Here is a 7,434-nt window from a genome sequence, read left to right on the forward strand (position 1 = left end):
AGCATTTGGTAGGGCCGCTTAGTGTATTTGTAGAGCAATGTGCCACCCAAATGGGAGATGCTTATCCTCGACGAATTCGCCCGAATGGACGTCGTCGGTTATCTGACTCATGTTGGAGCAGACAGTCATACTCATGTTGGAGCAGACTGTGACCATTCGGCCTCTATGTGACTATGTGTTTTTCCTAATATCCGGCCATTGGCCTCAAAATGATCTTATCTGGCCTTAGGCCTTCTAAAGAGTTAAGCAAATATTAGTTAAGTGTTGGCGTAAATTTAAAGAATTTTGTAGAAACGACTGCTTTAAAGCAGTCAGCTTCTTTAGAGGGATTGGGACGTCTGCTGTTGGGACAGACGCCATCCAAATGCATTGGCCGTCTGTATTTTGTACAGGCGCCACTAATAATAAGAAAAGACAAGCTGGAAATGAAGGCATATTCTCATTAAACAAATTTTTAAATGACAAAATTTGAGGTATTTACATTCGTACTTAGAAGTAGTACTTTTTCAAGTTATCTACATTCCAAGTCCTAGGCAGCTTCCTGCCGTCTGGTTCTTCTAGGCGGTAGGTGCCGTCTCTTACTTCCTCATATATTCGGTAAGGGCATTCCCAATTTGGGGTTAACTTTCCTTGCTCATTCGCCCTACCGACTGCCTCCATTTTCCGTAGCACAAAGTCCCCCACTTTGAGAGGACGCTTGTGTACTCTCTTGTTGTAAGCTCGCGTCATTCTCAGACGGTAAATCTCATTGCGCAAGGCAGCATTGCCCATGCGCTCTGGAAGCGAGTCTAATGCCAGCCGCATGGCCTCCCAGTTAGCTTCCTCGTCATATAACATGACTCGAATAGTCGGCTCATAGTGTTCAATGGGCAAGACAACTTCTGCACCATACACCATGAGGAACGGGGTTTCTCCAGTTGCCCCTTTAGCAGTCATTCTGATGGACCAGAGGACGTGTGGTAATTCATCCGCCCAAAGACCACCAGCCCGTTCAATTTTCTTTTTAATCCCGTCTGAGATTAACTTGTTGAAGGCTTCAATCTGGCCGTTTACTTGGGGCCGGCCGACTGATGCAAAGAGGCTTGAGACCCCTTTCTCTCCTAGCCAAGTCTTGAGTTGAGGCGTCTCAAATTGAGGACCATTGTCAAAAACCATAGACATGGGCACCCCAAAGCGAGTGATAATGTTCCTCCAGATGAAGGAAATAACGTCTTTTGTCTTGATGTTTTTGACCACCTCCGCCTCTACCCACTTGTTAAAGTAATCCACAGCTACCAATATGTAGCGCTTGCCGCCTGGGGCCGTGGTGTAAGGCCCAAGTATGTCCATGCCCCATTTGGCAAAGGGAATTGGGCTGTGGATGGCCGTCAGGTCTGTGGCCGGACGATGGATGAGCTTGCCAAACTTTTGACACTTGTCACATTTTTTGACCATTTCCATAGCGTTCGACTCCAGAGTTGGCCAGAAATAGAACCGCCTGGCCTTGGCAGCTAAAGACCTGCAGCCTATATGGGAGGCGCAGAAACCCGCATGCAAATCTTCGAGGAACTCTCTACCCTTTTCCGGAGTAACACACTTCAATAGGGGTTTCAAGAAATCAGCTTTGAAGAGTTCTCCTTGTCTCAGCTCGAAGTTTGCCACTTTCTTTTTTAGAGCAGCCGCCTCCTGGGGTGAATCAGGTAGCGTGCCGTCTGCAAGATAAGCCCGGATGTTGTCCATCCTGGTAGAGCTTCGGTCAAGAATTCCAATGGGGTCTTCATTAGATATACTTCTCTTTTCCATGACCTCCCAGAAGACCGACCGAGGCGTTTCACAAGAGGCGGATGATGCTAGTTTTGACAGAGCATCCGCCTGATTATTTGAAGACCTGGGCACTTGAGTTAGATGGAATTCTTCAAGTGTCCCAACTTCACTCTTGACCGCCTGCAAATATTTTATCATGGCCGGATGAGTGGCCTCGTACGTTCCATTAACCTGGAGTACGACCAGTTGAGAATCAGAGCAAGCGGCTATCTTCTTTGCCCCTGCCGCCTTGCAGTACCGAATGCCGGCCGGCAGAGCCTCATACTCGGCCTCATTGTTAGAGACCTGGAACTTGAACCGTAGTGCGTATTTGTACTTATCTCCCTCAGGATATTGACAGATAATTCCTGCACCACAGCCGTTCACAGTGGAGCTCCCGTCCACATACACTTTCCAAACCTGGTCTGTATTGTCCGGTACAACCGGTCTTGTCATTTCGACAATAAATTCGGCGAATGATTGCCCCTTTATTGCTTTCCTTGGTTCGTAAGTGATTTCTAATCCTTGCATTTCAATATCCCATTTAAGCATTCGTCCAGAAGACTCCAAGGTTGTGAGTGGCCGTTTGATCGGTTGGTCAGTATAGACTTCTACCGCATGCGCCAAGAAGTAGGGTTTTAGCTTCTTGATGGCCATGTAAAGGGCAAGGCCGAATTTCTCAACCATGGGGTACCGAAGCTCCGCGTTTCTCAGAACATGGCTAATGAAATACATCGGGAGCTGGATGCCGTCTCTTTCAGCTAAGAGAACTGCACTGAGGGCATGTTCAGAGACGGCTAAGTACATGAAGAGCTTCTCTTTGGGAAAAGGGCTGACAAGCCTTGGCAAAGAGTGCAAATGAGTTTTCAGCTTTTGAAAGGCCGCCTCTGCATCATCCCCCCATTCAAAGTTGGTCTTCTTTTTGATTGCCTAGAAGAAGTAGAGACACTTGTCTCCTGACTGACTGAGGAATCTCCCCAAGGCCGCCAGACAACCTGTTAGTTTTTGCACTTCCTTCACAGTACGGGGCAACTGCATGTCGATTACTGCCTGTATTTTCTCAGGGTTGGCCTCTATTCCCCTTTGGTCAATAAAAAATCCGAGAAACTTCCCAGACTCAACACCAAAGACACACCTTTTTGGGTTTAGCATGACCTTGTGCCGCCTGAGTGTGGCGAATGTTTCTCGGAGATCAGCAAGATGATCCGCCTGTTGTTTGGATTTGACTATCATGTCATCAATGTACGCCTCTACATTCCGTCCGATTTGATTAATGAAAACCGTATTAATCATTCGTTGGAAAGTAGCAGGCGCATTCTTCAAACCAAACGACATCACCGTATAACAGAACAACCCCTGATCAGTGACGAATGCCGTCTTTTCTTGATCTTTTTTCCACAGGGGAATATGATGGAAACCTGAATAGGCGTCCATAAAACTCATCAAGGCATGTCCTGCTGTTGAGTCGACCAGACTGTCGATCTTAGGCAGTGGATAACTATCCTTTGGGCATGCCTTGTTGAGGTCTGTGTAGTCAACACACATCCGCCAAGTTCCATTCGGCTTTTTTACTAACACAACGTTAGCTACCCACTCAGGGAAATTGCACGACCGAATGAACTTGGCATCCAACAGCTTTTTTACTTCGGCAGCTGCCGCCTGACTTCTTTCTTCGCCGTGGTTTCTTTTCTTTTGCCGGATGGGCTTCTTTTTAGGATCCACGGCGAGTTTGTGGACGGCAAGATCCGGGCTGATGCCTGGCATCTCCTCCACTTCAAAGGCAAAGATGTCTTTGAATACTCTGAGTAGCTGGTGAAGGCTTTCACCCAGCTTTGCAAATGCAACCGTCCCCACCTTAACCGTCCGTTCCGGACGGTTGTCGTCCAAAGGGATATCGATGTATTCACCAACAGGCTGGGGACGGAGATCATCCGACCGTTCCCCGGTCAGTGATTGCTATTGTTTTTCTTTTTTGACCACCACTAGCTGATCAGTCTTTCTTTTCTTTCCGGCTGGTGGGGCCGACTGTTCTTCCTCGACATCGTCGAGGTCGATTGTTTGCTTGCCCTGACCTGATGCTACGGCCGCGGGCTTGACGTCCGAGAGGTAACACTCTCGAGCCGTCTTTTGGTCCCCATTAAGGGAACCGACTGTTCCATCATCCTTCTCATACTTAAGTAGCATGAGTGCAGGGCAGGGATGATGACGGCCTTACACTCATTAAGATTGGGACGGCCAAAGATGAGGTTGTAAGCTGTGAGCTCTTCAACCACTAGGAAACGGATGGTCATGTGCCGACCGTCTCCCCTGCTTGCCAGGCGGACAGGTAAGTCAATGCGTCCGATTGGGTGCACAAGTCCTCCCTCAAACCCAACAAGGGTGTGGGAGACCTCCATCATGCTATCCGGTTTGTACTTGAGATTGGATAAGCATTTGAGACTGATGAGGTCAGAGGAGCTTCCTGTGTCAATCAGAATTCGACCAACCAGCTGGTTGGCGACCTTGCATTCAATGACAACAGGGTCATCATGCGGCCGACGGACTTTGCCTCTGTCCTGCTCGGTGATGACAACTTTAGGGAAGGCGGATGTGCCTGCCACATCCCCTTCTTCAACAGAGTTGACCATCTTCCTCAGATGGTCCTTGGTGCCCCGAATGATCGGGCCACCACCGGCAAAGCCACCTGCTATGGTGTATACTGGTTCTTCATCAGTTTCTGCACTCACAGCAGGCTGGGGAGTCTTTTTCTTGGACTGCCCTTGATTTGCCTTTGAAGTCACTTTGGACTTCACATAGGACTTCAACTGTCCTTTGTCGGCCAGACGGTCGAGCTCCTGCTTGAGACTGAAGCAGTCGTTCGTGTCATGGCCAACATCCTCATGGAAATGGCAATGCTTGCTCTTGTTCCGATTTTCAGCGGAACCTTTCATAGGAGTCGGCTTTTCAAGAGTCAGCCGATCCTTAATTTCCAAGAGGATGGAGCAGCAGTCCTTGTGGAATTCGTACCTTGGGACGTACGGTTTCCACTCTTTTTTCTTCTTCTGGGCCGGTTGATCAGAGTTATCAATGGCCCAAACTTGTTTTTTTCTTTTTGCTCTCTTCTGGCTTAGGAGCCGGCTGAGCAGGCCGACTCTCTTTCTGCCGGTCGGATTTCTTATGGTTCGACTGCTTATTGGAGGAGCAGAGTTCGGTCGCCTGTATATAGGCTTCCGCCTCTCGCAAGGCTCCTTGCAGAGTAAAGATTTGTTTGCGGATGAGTTTGTACTTAAAAGTAGACCCGTCCTTCAGACCCTTAAAGAAGTCTGTGAAAGCGACCTCATCAGACAGCCCATGAATCTGGATTCGGACCAGATTGAACCGCCTGACATAGGAACGCAAGCCTTCTCTATCTCCCTGCTGTACATTGCCCAAGTCAAGACTTGTCTTTTTGGCAGGGATGTTCATAGAGAAGTTTGAAGCAAACAAGAACGCAAGCGTCTTGAAGCTATTTATGCAACCAGCTGGCAGATTTCCAAACCACTGCTGGGCTATGCCCTTCAGGGTGGCTGGAAATCAACGACACCATGCGGCATCATCCAACCCCTGTAGATACATGAGGTGGGTATATTCTAACAGGTGGTCTTTCGGGTTAGAGGTCCCGTCATAGGCTCCAACCAGAACGTTTTTAACTTTAGCCGGCTGTACGGCCTCAGTTATTTCCCTAGAGAAATCAGAGGGTTGATCTCCTAGGTGTTGCAGCCTAAGCTGCCAGTCCATCGGCTGATAGCCGTATGTCGCCTGTCCTCCAAAGAGGGCAGGTTGCATGTAAGGTAAAACCGGCGACTGGTACAATGGTTGTGCCATGTACTGGGCCGACTGGATCATATGAGGACCAGAATGAACCCGTGGGATGCTTGCTGGAGTCTCATGTACAGACTGGGAACACCTCACAGAGGTATTCCGAAAGCTATCATGATAAGTCGACGTTGAAGCCGACTCTGATAGCTGGGTCCTCTTCTGCTCTATGTATTGTCGAGCGTCAGAGAATGTTTTCTTGCTACCATCCCGCTGTATGTCCCGGATGGCTTTTCTTGTGCCCGTTTCTGGGAAACGGAGCCGAGTAAGGTCAAATTGGGGCCGGGCCTTCTCCGTAGGGGCAGGATGAGGAGTCGGCTGACGGTCCCTGACCGACTTCTGTTTGCCAGCTTGGGCTGGCTTCTTGGCCGACTGCTCCTTTCTAGGAGTAGGCGACTTCTTTGAGGCGAGTTGTTTGATTTCACCCCTGAGGCTGCTCAGGAGTGTCATTAGTTCATCTCGAGTGACGGGAGTTGATCCTGCCGCATGGGAAGGATCACCCGGCTGCCCCGAGGGCTTCTTTGGCTGACCAACAGTTTTGCTTGGCCCTGTCTGGTCATGGTGACGCTCCTGCCTCTCCTTACTGCGGATGCATTTAGAGATGAGGGATCTATTTGGATCCATATAGGTTTCGACGTCAGCGTCGTCACCTGAGTCATGGTCCGTTTGGACCACTATGTCTTCCGGAGGCCGATTGGCCTCTGGGTTCGGTATAGGTACTTGTGAAGCCATTTCAGAGGTACTCTCCCCACAGACGGCGCCAAATGTTTCGGGGGTTTTTGTCCCTTGGGAGAGTTACAACACTGGACTGGATTCAGCAAAGGACGCTTGTACCTGCAAAGCAAACGGACCGCCGGATGGTCGGTGGTCCGCCTCCGAAGATTAAGTTAGGAAGCGTTCGGTAATAAAACGTGCGGAAGTAAAGTTATCTGCTCGGATTCCAAGCTCAGGTAAAGTGCTGTCTGTTCTTTGAAAATGACAACTTTGTAGTAAGTAACGTATTGTCTCGTATTGCGTGTGTTCTCTCTTGTCATAAATGTAAGAATGTCCCTATTTATAGGGTCCTTTTGGAAAGTGTGCCCTCCCTAGGATCTGGTGACCTAGGAATTAGGTCACGCCGCAAAACGGCGCCTCAGGATTTGGGCCCTTGAAGGCCGCCATTCCAGGGGCAATGCCTGAGTGACACGTGTCACTGAGCCCAAAAGGCCTTTGGGCATCTTTTTGGGTGACACGCGGCGCCGTCTGTGTGGTCCATGTCGGATCATCAGTCTGCTTATTAGGACAGGAGAATGTCCGCCCTCCACGTGTCATCATCTCATAGGTCCAAATGGCGCCTTTATTGAGGACACGTGGCGCTTTCTGATTGGGCCACCTGGCCGGGTAAAATACCCAAATCAGTTGTGATTGGTGGTGGCTATTGACAAGTTGAAAGCAAGCGATGGTAAAGGTAAAAAACCTAATGATATTCTAATTAGCTTATCTGAAAATTTGATTTTTGCTTCAAATTCTCGCATATAACATATAAATTGAAAACTAATAAGGTCGTCATTTAAGGTTAAACTAGTGAGTAGCCTGGGCGTGGTCACGTGATACTACATATGTAGTTGTGCAAGTGTTAATTTGTAAGAACATTTAATAGTGTGTATGTAGTATGTATATTCCACACTTTTATAGTATAACTAGCCTTCTGTCCCATGCAATGCACGGATTGTTTATAGGTATTTAATATAATTTTTGATTTTATAATATGTTTTTTATTGGAAAATGAATAGTTTATAAAAGATAAAAAGGGGTGAAAATTGAATGTAATTGTTATTG

Source organism: Chenopodium album, chromosome 7, assembly GCF_948465745.1.
Source record: "Chenopodium album chromosome 7, dcCheAlbu1.1, whole genome shotgun sequence".
Lineage (NCBI taxonomy): Eukaryota > Viridiplantae > Streptophyta > Magnoliopsida > Caryophyllales > Amaranthaceae > Chenopodium > Chenopodium album.